The sequence below is a fragment of the Schistocerca cancellata genome, chromosome 8 (assembly GCF_023864275.1).
Source record: "Schistocerca cancellata isolate TAMUIC-IGC-003103 chromosome 8, iqSchCanc2.1, whole genome shotgun sequence".
NCBI classification, from domain to species: Eukaryota; Metazoa; Arthropoda; class Insecta; order Orthoptera; family Acrididae; genus Schistocerca; species Schistocerca cancellata.
The window spans coordinates 64,465,980-64,492,438 of NC_064633.1; positions in this window are offsets into that span (position 1 = coordinate 64,465,980).

The window sequence follows — 26,459 nt, forward strand, 5'->3', positions numbered from 1 at the left end:
TTCTTAACCTTGTCTCTGTAAGCCAAAGGAATAGCGTACGTTTTCCCGCGAAATGGTGTGTGTTCTTTTACTTTAAATAAATATTGTAAGCCTTGTATAGTTCCTGTGTGATGTCTAAATACTGTAGCATGTGAAGTCAAAATGTGGTGCAGCTCTTCTCTTGCAACGTCATCTGGCACTTCAGCTTTCTTAACCTTTTCATTAATTAGTTCTTCGCTATTAATTATATCATCCATCGCGTCTCTGTATCTATTGTCATTGTCATGAATAAACACATTGTCGTCATAATGCTCAACGAAAACATCAGAAGTAAGAAACCTTAAACATTTTGTATCTGACTCAGATCTTGTTAAACACTCGAAAAATTTCAAACATTTCGGCATTCCGGCAACAGTCAAATTCACACTTCCTTCTTTAAAGTTCAAAATTGCCTTATGTGCGTTAAGAAACTCCATACCTAATATAATTTGTGTACTGAGTAATGGAACAATAATAAAATTAGCAGAAAATTCGTATCCTTGACAATTGAAATTTAGGTTGGTCTGTTGTTTAACTTCTACACCTTTTCCAGAAATCGCTCCTCGAATTGTAGTTTTAGAAATAGGTAACACAGGACAGGCAATAGTCCTTTCACATATACGAAAAACTGATTCACTAATGACGTTCAATGGGCTCCCAGAATCTAAAACTGCAGTGAACTTATTCTTACCCACACATACTTCAATAACAGGATGTAAAAATGCGTCTACATTATTTTCCTTTTCGTCTTACAAAATGTCTCTCATGTCTTCCAGGCGTACGTAGTGTAAAGCCGTAGTGTCATTACTTTCTGAACCGTCTATATTGCTGCCAGAAGCCGAAGCTGCTAGTCATCGTCGATTGTTTGCGTCACGTCTTTGATTATTCGCGTCATTTCGCGGATCCATTTCTACGATTTGCACTTGTCTCTCTGAAGTTCTGTCACGTGGAGGATGCCAATTAGGCCCCTCCTGTCTGTTAGATACAAATTCTTGGTTGTGTCTGTTATTAAAATTTCTGTTTTCCTGTCCGTCTGCATAACTACTTCTTGTGTAATTTCGACTGTCACTTCTGAAATTATTGTTGTATCTACTACCCTGATTATTTCTGTAGTAAGAATTTCTATTACTGTATGAATAATTTCTGTCTTGATGATACCGATTACTGTTTCCGTATGATTGATCATTCCGGTACGAATTACCGTTACTATAATTGTCTGTGTAGTTTCTGTTAGAACGTCTGTTATTGTCATAAGGCTGGTATCTATTGTCCTGTCTGTTACGTCTGTCATTCTCAAAGTTACCCATATAACGCCCGTTCCGATCACTATCCCTTTTCTCTGAAAATCTATTGTAATTACTGTTACTGAAAAAGTTACAAGAAGTCCCGTCGTCGTTGTCATACTCAAGTTCTTGCAACAAAGTCTTAAAAGTCTCGATGTCGTCTTTACATCTTCCAGCTAAAGCAATTTGTCTTATGGATTGTGGCAGCTTAGTTAAACAAATGCGAATTAATTCAGTCGGGCTATAAGGGTTGGAAAGGAACTGATTCTTTCGAATCATGTCTTCAAAATATTCCGCTGGCGTGCGGAATTCAGACTGTTTGAAATTACGCTGCATGATAAGACTGTGTTTGACTCTGTCTTGCGTGTTTTCGGACCAATATGCCGATAGAAATGCATGATAAAAATCATTCAGATTGTTACAATCTCTAATGAGTGCGCGCATCCGCGTCGCCGGTTCGTTTTCTAAATATCCACACATAAATTCCAGTTTGTGACTTAGTGGCCAATTTGGTGGGAGTGCGTACATAAATTGATCTAACCATGCACATGGATGTATGTCATTCTTCGAGTTGCGGAAGATCTTAAATTTCCGAACAGTCAAAAAGTGTTTATAGTCAAAGTTTTCGCCTCGTGGCGGCAAAGACCTACCGCGTCTGTCCCAGTCACAATGACGATTATTGTTAAATTCACGCGCCTGGCGCTCTCTTGTTGCATCCCGTAAATGAAACAAATTATTTTCTTCAAACCCCTCTGGTATCTGTGATTCTAAATTTCTTGTGCCGTCTTTTCCTACGATTTCGCCTTCAATCTGTTTGACTTGCTTTCGTAATGCCTCAACTTCCCTTTTAACGCGTTCATTAAATTTTCCCTGATTTTCAACATGCTTATTTATGTTCTGGTACTCTTCGGTTTCTGCAAATGGCAATGGTGCTGTATCATCTGAATCTCTGTCCCCATTTAAACTAAGATTTGTCAATTTGTCTGAAATTTCCTCAACTCTTTCCGATAAATCACCTATTTGTTCTTTCTGTTTATTTACGTCTTCCGTAAGTGTCGCGACTCGGGTTTCAGTATTGCCACATTTGGTAGTTAACTGTTCATATTGTTGTGTTAAGTTATTTAATCTGTCATTTGGTACGGATTCCTCGATTCTCTCAAATATTTCTTTCTTATCGTGTGCACGTTGTAAATTTAACTCTGAAAATTTCTGTACTGTCACGCGATCTCTTTCCTCCTGTTCTCTATCCTGTTCCCTTTGTCTAATCTCTACTGCAACTAATCTATTATTGTGAGCATTCAAAATCGGTTGTACTTCTTCTCTGATTTCTTTCTTTAATTCATCTTTCATATTTTTGAAACATGTCCCTATTCGTGAATCTATCCGTGTTTCCATTGTTCCAATCTCAGTTTTAATTGTTCCTATATCAGTTTTAATTTCAGATCGCAAAGTTCCCATCTCTGTTTTAAACTTAGATTCCAACTGTGATCCCAGATTTAATATTGCACCCATCAACTGCTCCATGTTAGCCGGTTCGAAATTCTTTTCGCCCCTAACATTTCCCGCAAAACTAACTTCCTTCTGCATAGCCATAAAGCTATCTGTGTTCGATACTATTTCAGAATCTTGTATCGTTAATCTCGTATTCTGTGAATTTTCTGATTGAGAAAAATTTTGAAATGGTTCCGAACTATTTTCCCGACTTATTACATTGTTTTCCACCTCATTATTCATCATACTGTTGTCCTGTGTTGGCGAGTTCGCCATGTCAACAATTTCGTTATTCTCACTATTCATCATTTTCGCCTTTTTCATTGATCGCGTAATCATTTACAAAACATACAAAACTCGTTACTGTACGAAAATTACACACAATGCCTCCTTATGTCCAACAATACCATTCACTCGAAATGTTTCCCTCAAACACGATTGACGAACAATTGAAATAATTGCACAAAAGCGTCAAACGCGTATACAAGACAACAAATCAAATTCTAAAAAAAAAGAAAATACCATTAGAAGAATGACAATTATCAAATCTACACATGCAAAATATACTACAATTACTAAACTACAAATTACTACAACAATACTACTGTCTACTATTTTTACAATCAGAAGATTCCAAGGGACGATCCGAAGCAGCGGTCGCCACGTGCGTGGGGGCTTAATTTAAATAGAATGCAATTTTTTTTTTTAGTAGCTGTCTGTCCGATTACGCAAGTCTCGTAAACGGCTGGCCCTGACTAGTTTTTGTACGCAATCTGACTGCATGTAACAACCACAAAGAATGAAATGAAAATTTCAGTTAATACAATTAATTAATTAAGCCCCCAGCAACTATAAAACCTACGAAACCAACAAAGCACAAGTGTAGCTGTTCTGTATGTGGTAGTACGACTCAACGCACATCTGGCACGGTTCTTCTTCAACAAGACAAGAATTTTTAAATATCATTTATACTGACGTGATAAAAGAAAATTAGAAATACTATAATTGTGCAAGAAACCCAGAATTACACTCTAATACAAGAACACACGCCAGATGCTTTGTTGACTGAACCTGTAATGAAGCATTATTCAGGACACACAAATAATAAGAAAATAAAGAACAGTAGGTAGTTACCTTAATTTATATTGACGAAAAGCACTCAGATCATTACAATATCTCCATTGGAACAACATCTGCTATCTCTCCCATCAAATAACTGCATAAACATGGAACAACACTCTCCACTACCGCATCTCACTCCCTTCAGCTACAAGCAGTGTCCACCACAACTTCTCGGCAAGAACTGCTTGCCGCTCCGTCTCAATAATCACTGCCAGTGGAGGCGGCGGAACAATACTCTCTGGCGCGATTTTTGGCGCTGTGGCTCAGTGTAGCCACCTTTCAAAAGGTTAAAGTTAGATATAGTGGGAATTAGTGAAGTTCGGTGGCAGGAGGAACAAGACTTCTGGTCAGGTGACTACAGGGTTATAAACACAAAGTCAAATAGGAGTAATGCAGGAGTAGGTTTAATAATGAATAGGAAAATAGGAATGCGGGTAAGCTACTACAAACAGCATAGTGAACGCATTATTGTGGCCAAGATAGACACGAAGCCCACGCCTACTACAGTAGTACAAATTTATATGCCAACTAGCTCTGCAGATGACGAAGAAATTGAAGAAATGTATGACGATATAAAAGAAATTATTCAGATAGTGAAGGGAGACGAAAATTTAATAGTCATGGGTGACTGGAATTCGAGTGTAGGAAAAGGGAGAGAAGGAAACGTAGTAGGTGAATATGGATTGGGGCTAAGAAATGAAAGAGGAAGCCGCCTGGTAGAATTTTGCACAGAGCACAACTTAATTATAGCTAACACTTGGTTTAAGAATCATGATAGAAGGTTGTATACATGGAAGAACCCTGGAGATACTAAAAGGTATCAGATAGATTATATAATGGTAAGACAGAGATTTAGGAACCAGGTTTTAAATTGTAAGACATTTCCAGGTGCAGATGTGGACTCTGACCACAATCTATTGGTTAAAACTGAAGAAACTGCAAAAAGGTGGGAATTTAAGGAGATGGGACCTGGATAAAGTGAAAGAACCAGAGGTTGTACAGAGTTTTAGGGAGAGCATAAGGGAACAATTGACAGGAATGGGGGAAAGAAATACAGTAGAAGAAGAGTGGGTAGCTTTGAGGGATGAAGTAGTGAAGGCAGCAGAGGATCAAGTAGGTAAAAAGACCAGGGCTCTTAGAAATCCTTGAGTAACAGAAGAAATACTGAATTTAATTGATGAAAGGAGAAAATATAAAAATGCAGTTAATGAAGCAGGCAAAAAGGAATACAAACGTCTCAAAAATGAGATCGACAGGAAGTGCAAAATGGCTAAGCAGGGATGGCTAGAGGACAAATGTAAGGATGTAGAGGCTTATCTCACTAGGGGTAAGATAGATACTGCCTACAGGAAAATTAAAGAGACCTTTGGAGATAAGAGAACCACTTGCATGAACATCAAGAGCTCAGATGGAAACCCAGTTCTAAGCAAAGAAGGGAAAGCAGAAAGGTGGAAGGAGTATATAGAGGGTCTATACAAGGGCGATGTACTTGAGGACAATATTATGGAAATTGAAGAGGATGTAGATGAAGATGAAATGGGAGATACGATACTGCGTGAAGAGTTTGACAGAGCACTGAAAGACCTGAGTCGAAACAAGGCCCCCGGAGTAGACAACATTCCATTGGAACTACTGACGGCCTTGGGAGAGCAGTCCTGACAAAACTCTACCATCTGGTGAGCAAGATGTATGAAACAGGCGAAATACCCTCAGACTTCAAGAAGAATATAATAATTCCAATCCCAAAGAAAGCAGGTGTTGACAGATGTGAAAATTACCGAACAATCAGTTTAATAAGCCACAGCTGCAAAATACTAACACGAATTCTTTACAGACGAATGGAAAAACTAGTAGAAGCCGACCTCGGGGAAGATCAGTTTGGATTCCGTAGAAATACTGGAACACGTGAGGCAATACTGACCTTACCACTTATCTTAGAAGAAAGATTAAGGAAAGGCAAACCTACGTTTCTAGCATTTGTAGACTTAGAGAAAGCTTTTGACAATGTTGACTGGAATACTCTCTTTCAAATTCTAAAGGTGGCAGGGGTAAAATACAGGGAGCGAAAGGCTATTTACAATTTGTACAGAAACCAGATGGCAGTTATAAGAGTCGAGGGACATGAAAGGGAAGCAGTGGTTGGGAAGGGAGTGAGACAAGGTTGTAGCCTCTCCCCGATGTTATTCAATCTGTATATTGAGCAAGCAGTAAAGGAAACAAAAGAAAAATTCGGAGTAGGTATTAAAATCCATGGAGAAGAAATAAAAACCTTGAGGTTTGCCGATGACATTGTAATTCTGTCAGAGACAGCAAAGGACCTGGAAGAGCAGTTGAACGGAATGGACAGTGTCTTGAAAGGAGGATATAAGATGAAAATCAACAAAAGCAAAACGAGGATAATGGAATGTAGTCGAATTAAGTCAGGTGATGCTGAGGGAATTAGATTAGGAAATGAGACACTTAAAGTAGTAAAGGAGTTTTGCTATTTGGGGACAAAATAACTGATGATGGTCGAAGTAGAGATGATATAAAATGTACACTGGCAATGGCAAGAAAAACGTTTCTGAAGAAGAGAAATTTGTTAACATCAAGTATAGATTTAAGTGTCAGGAAGTCGTTTCTGAAAGTATTTGTATGGAGTGTAGCCATGTATGGAAGTGAAACATGGACGGTAAATAGTTTGGACAAGAAGAGAATAGAAGCTTTCGAAATGTGGTGCTACAGAAGAATGCTGAAGATTAGATGGGTAGATCACATAACTAATGAGGAAGTATTGAATAGGATTGGGGAGAAGAGAAGTTTGTGGCACAACTTGACCAGAAGAAGGGATCGGTTGGTAGGACATGTTCTGAGGCATCAAGGGATCACCAATTTAATATTGGAGGGCAGCGTGGAGGGTAAAAATCGTAGGGAGAGACCAAGAGATGAATACACTAAGCAGATTCAGAAGGATGTAGGTTGCAGTAGGTACTGGGAGATGAAGAAGCTTGCACAGGATAGAGTAGCATGGAGAGCTGCATCAAACCAGTCTCAGGACTGAAGACCACAACAACAACAACATTACACACGCGGGCAGATGACGTTCACAAGGCATTAGCCATACCCACACATTGCCATCGGATCGCCACATCGTGTACTGTGATTCGTCGCTCCACACAACATTTTTCCACTGTTCAATCGTACAATGTTTACGCTCCTTACACCATGCGAGGCGTTTTGCATTTACCGGCGTGATGTATGGCTTATGAGCAGCCGCTCGACCATGAAATCCAAGTTTTCTCACCTCCAGCCTAACTGTCATAGTACTTGCAGTGGATACTGATGCAGTTTGGAATTTCTGTGTGATGGTATGGATGGATGTCTCCCTATTGCGGATTACGAACCTCTTCAAATGTTGGCGGTCTCTGTCAGTCAACAGACGACGTCCGGCTGTACGCTTTCGTGCTGTTCGTGTCCCTTCACGTTTCTACTTCACTACCACATCGGAAACAGTAGACTTAGGGATGTTTAGGAGTGCAGAAATCTCGTGTACAGACGTATGACACAAGTGACACCCTATCACCTGACCACGTTCCAAGTCCGTGAGTTCCGCTGAGCGCCCCATGCATTTACGTGATCTTCCGATGTGACTTTAATTATGATGGGCAAAATCTGTCTAAAATCGTCAGCAAATAATACAACCTTCCTTTTACGATAGCTTAGTTTTTAATACATTGCATGGCACAATTTAATGCTTCAGCTGCTCTTTCGTGGGACACTGTACATTCGTCCTAAATCAACAGTTTACATTGTTGCAACATCCATCCACCATCACTATTTTTACTGATGTTAAAAATAGGTATTTCTTCGTCAGCTAAGTTCAGTGGGAGATAAGGTACTAAATACGTTGTTTAGAATTTGTTCTAAGTGCAAATTTAAAAGAAAAGTCTTACGAGGTACTTCCGGAGTATCTAATAAGAACAAACCAGCTTCGTCACCCTCAACTTTTTGCATAACATTGTTGGAAAATGTTGTGTCTTCTGGATTCAATTGCGGAACATATTCACTGAGTTGCTCTTGCAATGAACATGTGTCATAGCTCATTTATCGTAGAAAATCACTACTAACTTCCCCATTCTAACATGTCTATTCAATCTGAAGTCAAATATTTGCCAGTTATCATTATTACGTGGTCTTCCACCTTATGAGACCTTCGTTGAAGATAAAAATCATTGTATTAGCAGTAAGAGAATTGAATCTGGGCATCATGTCTTCTGCCATATCATTTTTGTATTTTCTCCCATTCGTTGTGGATTTGGAAAGCCATAGGTTGTTACTAATATTACAAAAAGTTCTCGCACTTTGGTCGATGATCTAGACTGTACGCCTCCTTCAGAGTTGGATCCCAATGATTATCATTTTCTGATAACCTTTTTGCCTCAAACGCCTGTTTGAATGTTAATAATTCCCGATCACCGCGTTTTTTAAGATCTTCGGAACAGGTTGGAACTCGAACATGATGTACCATCATCCTCAAGCAAAAGCATTATACACTCCTGGAAATGGAAAAAAGAACACATTGACACCGGTGTGTCAGACCCACCATACTTGCTCCGGACACTGCGAGAGGGCTGTACAAGCAATGATCACACGCACGGCACAGCGGACACACCAGGAACCGCGGTGTTGGCCGTCGAATGGCGCTAGCTGCGCAGCATTTGTGCACCGCCGCCGTCAGTGTCAGCCAGTTTACCGTGGCATAGGGAGCTCCATCGCAGTCTTTAACACTGGTAGCATGCCGCGACAGCGTGGACGTGAACCGTATGTGCAGTTGACGGACTTTGAGCGAGGGCGTATAGTGGGCATGCGGGAGGCCGGGTGGACGTACCGCCGAATTGCTCAACACGTGGGGCGTGAGGTCTCCACAGTACATCGATGTTGTCGCCAGTGGTCGGTGGAAGGTGCACGTGCCCGTCGACCTGGGACCGGACCGCAGCGACGCACGGATGCACGCCAAGACCGTAGGATCCTACGCAGTGCCGTAGGGGACCGCACCGCCACTTCCCAGCAAATTAGGGACTCTGTTGCTCCTGGGGTATCGGCGAGGACCATTCGCAACCGTCTCCATGAAGCTGGGCTACGGTCCCGCACACTGTTAGGCCGTCTTCCGCTCACGCCCCAACATCGTGCAGCCCGCCTCCAGTGGTGTCGCGACAGGCGTGAATGGAGGGACGAATGAAGACGTGTCGTCTTCAGCGATGAGAGTCGCTTCTGCCTTGGTGCCAATGATGGTCGTATGCGTGTTTGGCGCCGTGCAGGTGAGCGCCACAATCAGGACTGCATACGACCGAGGCACACAGGGCCAACACCCGGCATCATGGTGTGGGGAGCGATCTCCTACACTGGCCGTACACCACTGGTGATCGTCGAGGGGACACTGAATAGTGCACGGTACATCCAAACCGTCATCGAACCCATCGTTCTACCATTCCTAGACCGGCAAGGGAACTTGCTGTTCCAACAGGACAATGCACGTCCGCATGTATCCCGTGCCACCCAACGTGCTCTAGAAGGTGTAAGTCGACTACCCTGGCCAGCAAGATCTCCGGATCTGTCCCCCATTGAGCATGTTTGGGACTGGATGAAGCGTCGTCTCACGCGGTCTGCACGTCCAGCACGAACGCTGGTCCAACTGAGGCGCCAGGTGCAAATGGCATGGCAAGCCGTTCCACAGGACTACATCCAGCATCTCTACGATCGTCTCCATGGGAGAATAGCAGCCTGCATTGCTGCGAAAGGTGGATATACACTGTACTAGTGCCGACATTGTGCATGCTCTGTTGCCTTTGTCTATGTGCCTGTGGTTCTGTCAGTGTGATCATGTGATGTATCTGACCCCAGGAATGTGTCAATAAAGTTTCCCCTTCCTGGGACAATGAATTCACGGTTTTCTTATTTCAATTTCCAGGAGTGTATTTTAGGATTTATAATATTTGTGTGGATTACGTTCAGTAAAATTAGAAGTAAATTGTACAAAAGACTTGATTATTCTTATTGTTGTCGTTCATGTATCTGTAATCACATGGTGATGCGTTACTGTTATAGTTGAAACTAACCTGATCGCTCATCTATAGTAGAGTTAGCAAAAGGTGATGGCTGACAGCTGGTAGTGCTGTTGCCAACTTTCAAGTAAGAAACGCTAACGGCTGCTGGTGGAAGAATAGACGTCTGTAGAGAAGCGACAACACTGAGACGTTACCGTAGGGACATATACGAGGGTTGGAACCTAAAATGTAGTTTGGCAACACTTTCATGGAAAAGAAATAATAACAAAACTTATCGTTGTGGACATGTTAAACATACTACTGTATTCAGTAATAGCGATCATATGTGGAAGGCGTAGTATACCGTTAGCAGAGCCTGTTCTGTTGATGGTGCGAATCCAGCGGTCTACTGCCTGTCGAATCTCTCAAACAGTGCTGAAGTGAATGCCACTAAGTGGCTCCTTCATCTTCCGAAACAAATCAAAGCCACAACGACTTACGTCCGGGGAGTATGGTGGATGGTACAGTACTTCCCAGCCCCATCGACCGAACAGAGCAGCCACAGCTTGCGCTGTATGCGCCCGCGCATTGTCGTGGGTTGCGTAGAAAGTGTCGCCGCTTCATTCGCAAAGCTGGTCGCAGGTGCTGCTCCAAAAACCAACAGTAATACTGTGCATTGACGGTCTACCGTGGACGAACGTAATGCGTTAGGATAACACCATCACAGTCGTACCCGAGGATCACCATAACTTCAGACTGCTCCACTCGCACCATCAACAGAACAAGCTCTTCTAACGGTGTACTGCACCTTCCACATAGCTGGCAATGGCTTCTACATAACGCTGGTGACTACTTTCAAGGACAGTAACAGGAGCAAACATGTAACTCTTTCGCGTTGGTTGTGAATAAATAGTTGCCACTATTTTTAAGTTGCAACCCACGTACAAAATCAGCCGCACTCAGCCCACAGCAATAGTCAGGGGTCGCTATCGCCGACTCTGTTGTAGCCACAGTCATGTTCCGGTCGAAAGTATATGCTTTGTTACCTTCCAATGCAAACAAGAAAACCTTTGTCGATAGGCGCGGTAACACGCTGTCAATGACGGGGAGAAATAGATAGGAGTCCATGTGCGTCATGGGATGTGGAATTGTAGAAGTCCCCTTGATAGGTTGGGAGAGCACTACGCAAAGGAAGCAGCTACTTGAATAGCAGAGTATTTGTGGAATGCACGTACGGTTTTTGTATGTTTTTGGGCAAGGCGGTAGTTTGATGTGCACTGGTGTACGGTCGCCAGTCAGTAGCCGACCGCTGTGGCCGAGCGGTTCTAGGCGTTTCAGTCCGGAACCGCGCTGCTGCTACGGTCGCAGGTTCGAATCCTGCCTCGGGCATGGATGTGTGTGATGTCCTTAGGTTAGTTAGGTTTAAGTACACTACTGGCCATTAAAATTGCTAGACCAAGAAGAAATGCAGATGATAAATGGGTATTCATTGGATATATATATTATACTAGAACTGACATGTGATTACATTTTCACGCAATTTGGATGCATAGATCCTGAGAAATCAGTACCCACAAGAACCAACTCCGGCCGTAATAACGGCCTTGATACGCCTGGGCATTGAGTCAAACAGAGGTTGGATGGCGCGTACAGGTACAGCTGCCCATGCAACTTCAACACGATACCACAGTTCGTCAAGAGTAGTTCAAATGGCTCCGAGCACTATGGGACTCAACTGCTGTGGTCATAAGTCCCCTAGAACTTAGAACTACTTAAACCTAACTAACCTAAGGACAGCACACAACACCCAGCCATCACGAGGCAGAGAAAATCCCTGACCCCGCTGGGAATCGAACCCGGGAACCCGGGCGTGGGAAGCGAGAACGCTACTGCACGACCACGAGATGCGGGCATCAAGAGTAGTGACTGGCGTATTGTGACGAGCCAGTTGCTCTGCCATCATTGACCAGACGTTTTCAATTGGTGAGAGATCTGGAGAATGTGCTGGCCAGGGCAGCAGTCGAACATTTTCTGTATTGAGAAAGGCCCGTACAGGACCTGCAACATGCGGTCGTGCATTATCCTGCTGAAATGTAGGGTTTCGCAGGGATCGAATGAAGGGTAGAGCCACTGGTCGTAACACATCTGAAATGTAACGTCCACTGTTCAAAGTGACGTCAATGCGAACAAGAGGTGACCGAGACGTGTAACCAATGGTACCCCATACCATCCCGCCGGGTGATACGCCAATATGGCGATGACGAATACACGCTTCCAATGTGCGTTCACCGCAGTGTCGCCAAACACGGATGCGACCATCATGATACTGTAAACAGAACCTGGATTCATCCGAAAAAATGACGTTTTGCCATTCGTCCATCCAGGTTCGTCGTCGAGTACACCATTGCAGGCGCTCCTGTCTGTGATGCAGTGTCAAGGGTAACCGCAGCCTTGATCTCCGAGCTGATAGTCCATGCTGCTGCAAACGTCGTCGAACTGTTCGTGCAGATGGTTGTTGTCTTACAAACATCCCCATCTATTGACTCAGGGATCGAGACGTGGCTGCACGATGCATTGCAGCCATGCGAATAAGATGCCCGTCATCTCGACTGCTAGTGATACGAGGCCGTTGGGATCCATCGCGGGATTCCTTATTACCCTTCTGAACCCAGCGATTCCATATTCTGCCAACAGTCATTGGATTTCGACCAATGCGAGCAGCAATGTCGCGATACGATAAACCGCAATCGCGATAGGCTACAATCCGACCTTTATCAAAGTCGGAAATGTGATGGTACGCATTTCTCCTCCTTACACGAGGCATCGCAACAACGTTTCACCAGGCAACACCGGGCAACTGCTGTTTGTGTATGAGAAATCGGTTGGAAACTTTCCTCATGCCAGCACATCGGAGGTATCGCCACCGGCGCCAAACTTCTGTGAATGTTATGAAAAGCTAATCATTTGTGTATCACAGCATCTTCTTCCTGTCGGTTAAATTTCGTGTCTGTAGCACGTCATCTTCGTGGTGTAGCAATTTTAATGGCCAGTAGTGTTGTTATAAGTCTAGGGAACTGATGACCTCAGATGTGAAGTCCCATAGTGCTTACAGCCATTTGAACCATTTTTGAGCCAGTCAATACACAGAGAGCGAAATTAGACCGCATACAAAATAAAGACACTTCGACTCTCAAAATTTTAACAGCATAGCTCCACAGACATGGAGATGCTTGAGCGATTCTCCACCTTAACCTACCAACAGAACCGAGCAACAAGCACATGGCACGAAAAGTGGCACAGAATAGCTGGAACAATGATGTCCCTGTTCCCGTGTTTCATGGCTTAACGCACGCCTGAGTGCTTCATTTGCTTTAAGAGATTAAAGATTTGTCTACCATTTCCAAAAAAATGGTAACTAATAAACTAAAAACTTAACGACATTTCATTCACTGTATAAAAATAGAAATGCGTGATTTGCTGCCTGTGTCTACATAATATGCCTTTATCTGGTTTTAGGCCTTGAAAAGCAAATTTATGGAATTCTTTAACCTCAGTTTCCACTCTTCAGCACTGACTATTCGTAATGTCCAAATAGTACAATGATCTCCGATTACAACATTATTTTTGAGCAGAATTTCAAAGATTTTGAATCAACAAGAGAATATTGGTTATTTGTTGCAATATTCAACCACTTATCTGTTTTCGAGAAAAGCAGCGAACAGGCTAAGTGCTTTATATTTGCCTATTTATTTTCAGTACATGCGCCTTGAAACTGAGTGAGTGAAAAATTTTCAATCTTTGTTCGACTTCTACGTTTATTACACGGAATAATAGGAATAAATAACCGAGAATCGGTTACTTCAGAAACTTTGAGAGGTTTTAACAATCAGGTTAAACTGCTTTGGAAAAAACTGATATAATCGGAAACCGGATCGACAATAACCAGCCCGAACGGCCTGACGTGGAAATGTGACAAAGTGGCAAAGAGCAGCTATCACGACTGTACGTGCCAATGATCGCTTAGGAAATGAGGTTGCCCGGTTTGATAGTATGTCAACGAGGGCTGTCAACTCACATGTGTGTAAAGGAGTGGTGAACCACTCGCAGACAAATAACATGGCGTAAGACCAGTGATCGTAAAAAGATCCGAACCAATAGAGGGCGGAGACGAGTGTCAATGCCAATCAGATTAAATACTATAACAATTTGCTGCTCTCTATGAATGGAGACCTGTCTCAAACAGTTTGCGAGCGAGCGTTCCGAAGGGATCTAATGAATGAAATGTGAAGTGTCTGCCGTAGGTGGTTAGACAAGGAAATACCCCAGGTACAAACAAACGCTTAAAGTTTATTTGAAAAGAGAGAAAAACAATTCAACTTAAAAATGACAAGTCTTGTGAATCATGAAACAATGTAAACTCGTTTAGTTAAACACAAACAGCCTTTCAACCCTTGAAGGGTGAAAACAAAGTTTATATTTGTGGTGTCACCGCCAGACACCACACTTGCTAGGTGGTAGACTTTAAATAGGCCGCGCTCCGTTAGTGTACGTCGGACCCCCGTGTCGCCACTATCAGTGATTGCAGACCGAGCGCCGCCACACGGCAGGTCTAGTCTAGAGAGAGTCCCTAGCACTCGCCCCAGTTGTACAGCCGACTTTGATAGCGATGGTTCACTGTCTACATACGCTCTCATTTGCAGGGACGACAGTTTAGCATAGCCTTCAGCTATGTCATTTGCTACGACCTAGCAAGGCGCCATATTCAGTTACTATATGTCTTCTGAACAGATAATATTGTGAATCATGTACCGTCAAGAGCGACGTTCATCATTAATGGATTAAAGTTAAGTATCAAACTAGCTATGTCCGCTTCCTGAATTCTAATTCCTTGTCATGTTCCAGACCTCACGTCAGTATAGTCCTTCCCTCCTCACGCCAGCCTGCGTGAGCTAAAACGCGTACATTTCGGCCTCCATTAGTAACACGGTGTTGGCTCTTCTGCCAACACAACAATATTAGTACAGGAAAAATCCAAATGACGTCTTCTGAGTAGAACATAAATGAAGTCCAACTGTCTGGTAATGAAGAAAACAGCTATTTCCGGAAGGATTGTACTTCTGTTACGTTGAACTTTTCTCTTCAGTCGTCGTTGGCCCTGTTCCTGCAGGATCGTTTTCCGGCCGCAGCGATGCCGGAGATGTAATGTGTTACCGGATTCCTGATATTCACGGTACACTCGCGAGATAGTCGTACGGGGAAATCCCCACGTCACCGCTACCTCAGAGATGCTGTGTGTCCCATCCTTTGTGCACCGGCTGTAACAGCACGTTCAAACTCACTTTATAACCTGCCATTGTAGCAGCAGTAACCGATCTAACAACTACCCCAGACACTTGTGGTATATAGGCGTTGCCGACCGCAGCGCCGTACTCTGCCTGTTTACGCATCTCTGTATTTCAATACACTTGTCTGTACCAGTTTCTATGGGAAACAGCAACTGAACCGTAAAGGTCACATTCATTGCAGTTTGGTATCTCTCCAGGATTTAATCATCAGCTGTACTTGACATATCTGAAGAATCTTTTGGACTCTCTTCTCTGCGAAACTGATGCTACCATCAAGTGTTGTAGACGGTGTAATCGGTGCCGGATTAAGCAAGCGCGGGGCCCGTAGTAAATCCTGACAAGGGGCCCTTGGTCTGTGTAGGTCGTATGGTTTAGTATACAAAATAAAACAAGATTGTTACACATAAACTTTTCTCGATTTAATTTCGGCAAATTTAGAAAAAATACAAGGTAGATCAATGTCTCTGAGCAAACCGTATTCAGTGTTCATTATACTGAGGTCATTTAGACATTCCTATCCCATCATATTTCTTAATTCATTTTCTATGCCCTTTAACGTCGAAAAAGAACGTTCTCCACTGCAGTTGGTGATCAATACAGATAAATAAATGCACAAGTCTATTTCTACATTTGGAAAATACGATCCCAACGAATTTTCCATTAAAAATTTGTAAATTCGTAGTTCCAAATCTTCGTTCTTTTTTCTGTCAATGGCAGCAGCGATATCCGTTTTCATCAGCTCAGCGAACTGTACCAGATCGTCGCCTAGCGACGCTTCTACATCATCTGGGTAAGCATTGACGATATTAGAAGTTCTTTTCAGGATCTTTTCTGCTATGAGAGATATAATAATCCCGTAATATTCCAAAAACATTAGTTGGTGGCATTTTCCCATGCGTTTAGCTGATGCAGCCAGTACATTGTCAATTATCACAATAAACACCTGAAATTCAAAATGTTCTCCAACTGTTTGATTTTCTACAACTTCAACGAGTGTAGTTGAACCACTAAAATGGTCGTACTTTGTATTTCGCTTGTGTTGTCTTGAAGTTTGTTGCTGATATTCTTAACAGCTAGTCAGGGATCTGACTTTTGTCTCAATTTCTGAAAATGTGAACCTCATTGCTTGGAAATATTCACGTAAGAATTTATAAAGTGCATATTCAGTGCTCAGATCTTGATCAGACGACTGCAGCGAAACGCTAGTCGCTTGCAAGCGTTCTACGATTCTGTTTCATGCGACACACATTATTCCCGTTTCCAACTTACTCGTTTTCAAAACCAGTCCGTAAGCCTGATTCCGGACTCTACCTTTTGATGCACATTAATAGATATGTCATTCAAAACTTGTTCGATCGTATGAAAACCAAATAAAAGCGTCTTTGTAGCATCAACTCTGGCGGCCGACTACCTAAGTGTCCAATGACCTTTCCAAAATCGGAATTTTAGTACTATCATTTTTCAGTGATCCCAAAAGAAGGTCCCATCGATAGGTAGAAGCGGAAAAAAATATATAGAGGCTTTTAAGAAAACCAAGGAAACTGGATGCTTCTGTACAATATTCTGCAGCACGCTTGGCGACCAAATTTAGCGAATGTGAAGAACAGGGAATATATTCAGCGTATTTATGCATTTATATCTTTGATTCGTGCTTCTAAGCCGGAGTACCTGTCACTCATGTTACTGGCATTGTCATATCTTTTCCCACAATCTCTGATATTAATGCCATTCTCTGTTAAAAAAATAGCAAGCTTTGGGAGAGTTGTTCAGCAGAATGAGCTTCCGTATCCAAAAACTTCACAAATCTTTCCACTGGTCCGGATGGCAGGACATAGCGCACTGTCAGAGTCAGTCGATCTACGTGAGATATATCAGGAATAGAATCCAGTGAGATTGAATAGTATTTGAATCTCTTAATTTCGCAAATAATATGATCCAGTAGATGCAATTAGATGGATAAATTACTCGCACTTTGTTTTTGACAAATATGACGTATATCCCTTTCCGTTATTTGCATGAATACATATATGTTGGGCCAGAAACACACCAAATTTGGCAAGTAATTCTAATAACACTAAATAATTTCCATTGTGGGGTGAACCAACAATTTCATCACTACCTCGAAATGGTAGCCCTCGCTCAGCTAAAAAAGTTATATAACTGCAACAATTCGTTCTAAAAGTGTTCGCCAACACTTTTGTTCGCTCTGAATTTGGCTTACAAGTTGAGATACGACACGTGCATCTCTGTTAAAGAACTAACAGGGAAATTATCGCTTTTCTATGCGAACTGCTTTGTTCATGTCTCTTCAGCAAAATAATTGCATTTTTCAAGTCATCTAATCCGTCTTTCGTAAACCGTGGCAAACCGTCAGAATCTGCCACTTTGTAAACAAAACAGAACAGTCGCCCTTTGCTTTCTGAATAGCACAAACAATCTCTCATGTAAGTTTCATTCGTTAGTTTATGTTTATATGTGAAAAACGACTTTCTGCAGAATCTTGGCTTATTTTCCTTCTCATATATTTCCATCGAAGACAAAAAATACTGTTCATATGCTGAACTTTGATACTTCCTTTCTTAATCCAATAATCTCTGTCAAAGTTGTTTGGTCACTCACCTATATCGTCAGAAAACATTTTACTTTCACTTTGTGTTCCACTTGAACAAGAGGCAGTAACATCAGAAGTCTGTAACGTTTTTTCGACTTCTCTTTGTCTTGAAAATGTGGTCTCTGGGCCGATAGTACTTCTATGCTTCTCAGTTCAGTTTGGCCTGGAGACGATATGGCTGAACTGGGAAGATGTTTCGGCTGTTCAATTGCTGTATCACTTGTGGAAAGCGTAACTACATCGGAATAAGTTGCATATTCTGATGAATCTCGTATAGTATAACTATCGTCCGTACAATCAACTACAGCTTTCGTGTTATGTACTTCATTTTCTGTGTATTCGGCAAAATCATTCTGAACATTAAAAAATTCACAGTTTATGTGTTTTAGATATAACAGAATGTGTCTTTCTCCCTTTCATCTCTTGCTTAACGCTTTGCACTTCCAGAAGCGTAGTGGCGTCCAGTATCTCACGGTCTGCTGCTCATGGTGGTTAGCTCGATCTGTGTAGAAGGCAAAATGAATTACAAAATAAAATGGAACACTACTATTTAATCGGACTGCGTAACGCGTAAATATCCTAAATAATATACGTCCATTTTCTATTGAAGCTAGTGCCAGTTGACTGCACAAATAGCCGGCCGCTGTGGAAGATCGGATCTGGGCGCTTCAGTCCGGAACCGCGCTGCAGCTACGGTCGCAGGTTCGAATCCTGCCTCGGACATGGATGTGTGTGATGTCCTTAGGTTAGTTAGGCTCTGGCTCTGAGCACTATGCGACTTAACTTCTGAGGTCATCAGTCGCATAGAACTTAGAACTAATTAAAGCTAACTAACCTAAGGACATCACACACATCCATGCCCGAGGCAGGATTCGAACCTGCGACCGTAGCGGTCGCTCGGTTCCAGACTGTAGCGCCTAGAACCGCACGGCCACTCCGGCCGGCAGGTTAGTTAGGTTTAAGTAGTTCTAAGTCCAGGGAACTGATGACCTCAGATTTTAAGTCCCATAGTGCTTAGAGCCATTTCAACCATTTAATTTGACCGCGCAAATATTATACGAGAGTTCTTCACTCACAGAGCTTTTGCGAATGACACGTGCCGTGTAAGCAGGAGCGAGACTCTGCTCACCAGCACTATACGAGAGTGGGGCGAAACCGACAGCCGCCTTTCAAGAGTTTAGACTATTACAGCTTCCCGCCTATCGAGATCTATTGAATCTCTGCCCATTAAAATTATGCAGGAAGAAGTAGAAAACTTGTTGATAATGAGCTCTGAGCTGTTATCTACCCATCAATACAAACCCAGGCACATCTTTAAATTATTCGTAATTAGCGCTCTCAACAAAACATCATCCAGTTGACATCATGTTTTATGTTTAATAAGGGAAGCAAGATGGTAAAATATCGGTACCCACAAACGACCCAGCTCGAGAATGTGGGCCATACAGCGAAATTATGCAGGTAAGACCTGACTATACTCGTGCGCACTGGTTGTTCGTCACTTGTTCTGCCACATAGCAGCCATTTGAAGCCTAAGCGCGAAGTACGTACGTAACCTCAGCTTACCGGCTACCCACGAGCTATAGCGCGACAGTTCCTGTATTTGAATGGAAAAACGATCGAATTGAAACTGTTGAATGTAAAATAGCGAGAGCTAGTAAAGACATGATTCCCTAAAATCGTTATTTTCCGGGTATTTCCCATTCAAATGGAAGTGTATGGTCTTTTCTTTGCGCTCTTATTTATAAGTTTCAGTTTCGTTGCAGATATCATACACAACTTTCCCAATAAAGTTGCAAATAATGGCTGACGTTCGATGCCCCTCAAAAATCTCCAATGGTGGTAAGCTCACCTCCTATCGAGTGAGGAAGTAAGTGATAATGAAGACTGTTCTGAAGATTTAAAATTATTAACAATAGCTCGAGATGACAGCGAAGGAGTAAACGAAACGGTCTGTCACATTCTGGAAGACTACAAAGGAAAGAATCTTTCAGGGCCGTTAAGAAGATTTTTTAATTATTATAACAAAAACGACCTGTAATTTAACAGTAAATAGGGTAGAAAGTGATGTACGCGTATGCAAATGTCTTCAGAGGTCAACGTAATCGATCTACATAATAACATCGTATGCTACAATAACGTGACGGTACTCGGCGTTAACACATTGAGCAATGTGGCGTTTAGCCACAATACAACTGGCCCAATTTTTTTAAATAATCTGTTTCGTGGATGTACGAATTCAATAAGAGTTCTATTGTGATGTGGAAGGTAACCTATGTTACTACAACAAAACAACTAGGTATCGTTACGAAACAGTCATACTACTGTATGTGAAAAATTTTTCAACGACGCCCCCTAGCTACTATGCCTTTGTGAGTTTTCGATGGACAGAATTTGCATAAGCGTATTTTCATTTTAGAGATCACATATGATCATCCACCTATCGAAAAGGGACGAAAGACGACACACTCGTCCTGTCTGTGCGTCAGTAATACTATATAAAGCTACACAACATGCCGCTACGGTCGCAGGTTCGAATCCTGCCTCGGGCATGGATGTGTGCGACGTCCTTAGGTTAGATAGGTTTAATTAGTTCTAAGTTCTAGGCGACTGATGACCTCAGAAGTTAAGTCGCATAGTGCTCAGAGCCATACACAACATGCCAGCGGTACCTGCACAATGACACTTGCTGTCGCCTCTGTTTCTACTTTTTAAAAAAGCGACGTGCATACTAGGGCCACGAGATGAGCAAAGTTTGTTTTATGGGGGTCGTATTATAGCAGGCAGGACATTTTGTAGACAAGGAATACTGACGGATGTCGCGAGAAGACGTGTTTTACAAAAACATACAATATTACAATAGATTAGTTTTCATTCCGTAATAGTTTTCAGGCCACAAGACCTTGTCAATGAATGAAGGACATGGACTAAAGAGTCTGCCGTTTCCGGAATGACGATAAAACGAGGTGGAAGAAGATTGTCTACTGATCTAGAGTTGTCACAAGTCTGGCCTTCTCTTGTTTTGTCTTCGCATTGACCGCATCCCAAGGCTGTCCTTTGCGGGTAGGGACTGTCTGAGATAAGCCCGGACTTGCTTCTGTTGTTGGAGAAATTAGAATGATTGAAAGCAACCCATTAATACACACTCTTTGCTAAAAATTTAATTAATGGTGACGGTTGTGTGCGTAGTTTCGTTCAACGGACATTAAAAAAAGCCAGTGCCACGCACACTTAACGGCTTTCCTGTACACGTATTTTTTTCGCCTCTTGCCGCGAAATATACTTATGAGACTGTTCACGTGCTTTATTAGTCTGTTTCTGGTGCCACAGACATCTTTGCTCTGTACATTTTTATACTGCGTCTAGCCTTTACCCGTGACTTTGTCCGCACATAAAAGACGCCGGAGCGGGCGGCGGTTCACAAAGCTTTGCCTTCCTGCGGCACATTTGATTGTCTGCAGCAAGCAACAATGTGTGCAACAGCCCTAGCTTTTATAGCAAAACTGCGATAACTTTGATTGTACCAGGCGTGTCAAAGTGAAAGCTGTATCACATTGTTAGTTAGAATACAACTGAAAATCGCATCCAATTCCGTGCATTCGTTTTTACGTGATGCACGTACAGACATACACAAAAAAATTCTAAAAATGATTTTTATTGCTTCGGTAGCTATTATAAAAAACACCCAGTTTTCTTAAATATCTCCTACGTACAGACATGGTCGAGTTATAATTTTATTATATGTGTAAATTCACAATGTAATGGAAACCACTGAGCATATCATTCAAAGACTACCGACTAATATGCATCAAAGCTATGTCCAATATGGAATTATTTTCGCTGCCAATGTCTTGAGTAGCTAGTGGACGTCACTCCAGATTAGACTTGGCCACTGTTTCTACGTTTCGATACAGTGTATCGATACGTGGAACTGTTTCTCTGTTTCGAAACTGCTATGTTTCACTGTTTCGAGACAGTGGTGTTTCATTCCACACTGAGTCGGATAACGGGACCAGATTCGATCTCGAGCCAGCCACAGATACTGTATCGTTGTTTCAAAATAACGCTGTTTCAGTCCACTTGTGCTTGGACGGACTAACTGTATCGAAACAGTGATGCTTCATTTCACTTTGTCTCGGATGAGATTCGGGCACGGCACAGATACGGAAATACGTTTAACATACTCTTAATGGCAAAGCGTGAATCACGAACACAGCTAATTGGTTAAACAATTATTTTAAAAACAGGTTAACAATTTTCAATTTACAAATCCGTACCGTTGAAGAATGGTGTAGCTCTTGACTCTCTACTTCACATTGTCAGCTTTACACTTCAAAGGAAGTGTTCCCTTAACGGCACTTCTAACAATTTTTCAAAGGATGGTGATCTGGAGTAGAGATGGGCAAACTGAAACACATAACTGTTTCGAAACAAATGAAACAATACAATGTAATGTTTCGAAACGCTGTTTCGAAACAGTGAAACAGTTTGTGTTTTGTAATAGTACTGGAGGTGGGAACAAACTGCAGAAACAACGGATACGCTACTGGGATTCCCAAATTTCATTAGTATGGATAATATATACCCGGCCTGCTAATATTCATGCACACATTGTGGAGAATAGGCACATTGACTATAGACTCGTGAATAACGCCACATAAATCGAAAAAATAAAGAAATACAAGAGAAAAAATTTTTGTCCCTCAAGGTGTTTCAAATCATTACTATAAATTCACCATGCTTCCCAGCCCTTCCCGTTCACCATTACATCATCAATGATCCGTCAATCACATTGCTTGAAAGTACATCCAATTTACGTATACGTCTAAAAACTGCCACTCTACGCCTTTTCTAATTCAAAATGTTGTAGGTTTACTTGAGTTTTTTTAATGTGATTACTGTACATGAACAGAGAAGCATATTTTATAGGAGATGTGTAATTTAACTGAATGTTTTTCACACTTTTATTATTTTGAATGCGAATAATGTGCTTTATTTTATTGTTTGTTAGTGTTTATAAAGTGGGCTACTGCAACGTGCTAATGCCTAAAATGTACATGACAGATGGCAAAGCTGCGCACTATCAAAAGGATTGCTCAAATTGAGACGCAAAATGAAGGTTGTAATTTCACCAGTGTTCTATTTTCCTCTTTAAAATTTGACTTCAAGTCGATGACGTTCCATTGTGGTATTGAAAATTCTCAAGTATATACCAGTAATAAGGGTGAACAAATTTTTAGCGCTAAATAAATGTCTATTGCATTCGAAATCATCCAAATAAAAGCTACAGTGTTTCAAGATGATATCGAACACAAATAGTTGATTCGTACATAGTTACATACCGAGACCCAACATTCTTTTTTATTGTTTAAACTAAGGAGTAAATATGAACAAACAAGGATCTTACCATGTGCTTCAGTGGTTCCCTCTTTTCAGTCAGCAACTTTGGAATAACTATGTAAAATCGACGTCACCAACTTAATAATCTTGTACTTTGTAAAAGAGGTTGACGACTGGCCTCCAAACATCGATTGTTAGATGTCTGTACCTCTCGGAACTTGTGTCGATTCCCTTTTTGAATCGCTGTTGCCAACGTCAACACTCCCGCGCTTTTACATTTCTAATTGTTGTGCTGTGTGGCGTTGGTTGCGTGCAAGGGGTTTGTTGCATGAACTAAACGTCACTAAGAAGCTGTTGCTGGCCATCGAGGTTAGCTCCGACACACCAATTACCCTGTTCTTCATCGTGACGCCAGTAACATTATTGATCAGTTGGCAGAATGTTGCGAACTTAACCAAATGGTGAGATAATTCACCTTTTTCGCTAGTCTACTTGCAACAAATAAATGCTATACTTGACATTACTGTCAAAAAAAGGGAAAAAAAACTCTAACTTGACGAGAATTTTCGCGGCCAGACGCGTGGCTCGTAGCATTTGCTAACTCCTGCTACGTGGCTAATCCGGCACTGCGGTATTAACGTGGTGCCGCCTGGGGGTTACTAATTTTTTTGTCTCATGGTCTTCGGTCTATTGTGAGCTTTCCGCTGGATGGTTAGGTGAGGTTTCCATGTCAGTTACTGGTCGATGGTTGGTTCAAGATACTTTAGTGTATTAATTGACAGGATAGGGCAGTAGTAAATGGTAAGATGAATTCGTGCAGGCTGCAGGCGTGGTTGGTTCGTCCTCTAATTATTGGCTGGATTCTGGAGCGGTTGATCTTGGCGAGCTATTGGTTATACCACGAGGCACACTGATTGAGGTGAGTTGGAAGTATCATTGGCATTTCTACAGGGTAAGGCAGAGGGCGAGAAAAGTGGTGTCATCAGCATATTGAAGAAGGTGCGTCTTTCCATATCAGTCGGTTGCTTTCACACACTGTCTGAGTGGTTAAAGATATGACAAGAATTGATATATCGCGTTCGGAAAATTGATCTTGCGACTTTGGCAACCCCACTGGCCAAGTCTACTGTCTTGAGGACAAGGTCATTAATGGAGATAAACTTATGGGTTGGAGTTGCGGTAAACGACAAGACCGGCGGAGCTAAGAAGGTGTTAACAGAATTTCCACACCAGTGTCTGTGTTGGAGTCTCGCTCTCAAATACTAATAGTAAATGAGCAGCGATGAAAGGTCGTTAATTCGTGCTTGAGTTTTCTTTGCTAGGACTGAGGATGATCGTCGGAAGTTTCATTCGTCAAGTAGTTTCACTACTCCTGCATTACCGGACCAAAAAGGCAAAAGCTAATGGGAAGGCTTGCGTGCCTCAGCGACACAAATGACCGTACCGTAGGTGCAACCACAACGGAGGGGTATCTGATTTGTGGCCAGACAAACGTGTGGTTCCTGAAGAGAGGCAGCAGCCTTTTCAGTAGTTGCAGGGGCAACAGTCTGGATGAATCACTGATCTGGCCTTGTAACACTAACCAAAACGGCACTGTTGTGGCGGTACTGCGAACGGCTGAAAGCAACCGTAATTTTTCCCGAGGGCATGCAGCTTTACGGTATGGTTAAATGATGATGGCGTCCTCTTGGGTAAAATATTCCGGAGGTGAAACAGTCCCCCATTCGGATCTCCGGGCGGGGACTACTCAAGAGGATGTCGTTATCAGGAGGAAGAAAACTGGCGTTCTACGGATCGGAGCGTGGAATGTCAGATCCCTTAATCGGGCAGGTAGGTTAGAAAATTTAAAAAGGGAAACGGATAGGTTAAAGTAAGATATAGTGGGAATTAGTGAAGTTCGGTGGCAGGAGGAACAAGACTTTTGGTCAGGTGAATAAAGGGTTATAAATACAAAATCAAATAGGGGTAATGCAGGAGTAGGTTTAATAATGAATAAAAAAAATAGGAGTGTGGGTAAGCTACTACAAACAGCATAGTGAACGCATTATTGTGGCCAAGATAGACACAAAGCCCATGCTTACTACAGTAGTACAAGTTTATATGCCAACTAGCTCTGCAGATGATGAAGAAATTGATGGAATGTATGATGAGATAAAAGAAATTATTCAGGTAGTGAAGGGAGACGAAAATTTAATAGTCATGGGTGACTGGAATTCGAAAGTAGGAAATGGGAGAGAAGGAGTAGGTGAATATGGATTGGGGGTAAGAAATGAAAGAGGAAGCCGTCTGGTAGAATTTTGCACAGAGCATAACTTAATCATAGCTCACACTTGGTTCAAGAATCATAAAAGAAGGTTGTATACATGGAAGAACTCTGGAGATGTAGAGGCTTATCTCACTAGGGGCTAGATAGATACTGCTTACAGGAAAATTAAAGAGACTTTTGGAGAAAAGAGAGCGACTTGTATGAATATCAAGAGCACAGATGGAAACCCAGTTCTAAGCAAAGAAGGGAAAACAGGAAGGTGGAAGGAGTATATAGAGGGTCTATACAAGGGCGATGTACTTGAGGACAATATTATGGAAATAGAAGAGGATGTAGATGAAGATGAAATGGGAGATATGATACTGCGTGAAAAGTTTGACAGAGCACTGAAAGACCTAAGCCGAAACAAGGCCCCGGGAGTAGACAACATTCCATTAGAACTACTGACGGCCTTGGGAGAGCCAGTCCTGACAAAACTCTACCATCTGGTGAGCAAGATGTATGAGACAGGCGAAATACCCTCAGACTTCAAGAAGAATATAATAATTCCAGTCCCAAAGAACGCATGTGCTGACAGATGTGAAAATTACCGAACAATCAATTTAATAAGTCACAGCTGCAAAATACTAACGCGATTCTTTACAGACGAATGGAATATCTGGTAGAAGCCGACGTCGGGGAAGATCAGTTTGGATTCCGTAGAAATGTTGGAACACGTGAGACAATACTGACCTTACGACTTATCTTAGAAGAAAGATTAAGGAAAGGCAAACCTACGTGTCTAGCATTTGTAGACTTAGAGAAAGCTTTTGACAATGTTGACTGGACTACTCTCTTTCAAATTCTAAAGGTGGCAGGGGTAAAATACAGGAGGTGAAAGGCTATTTACAATATGTACAGAAACCAGAGGGCAGGTACAAGAGTCGAGGGGTATGAAAGGGAAGCAGTGGTTGGGAAGGG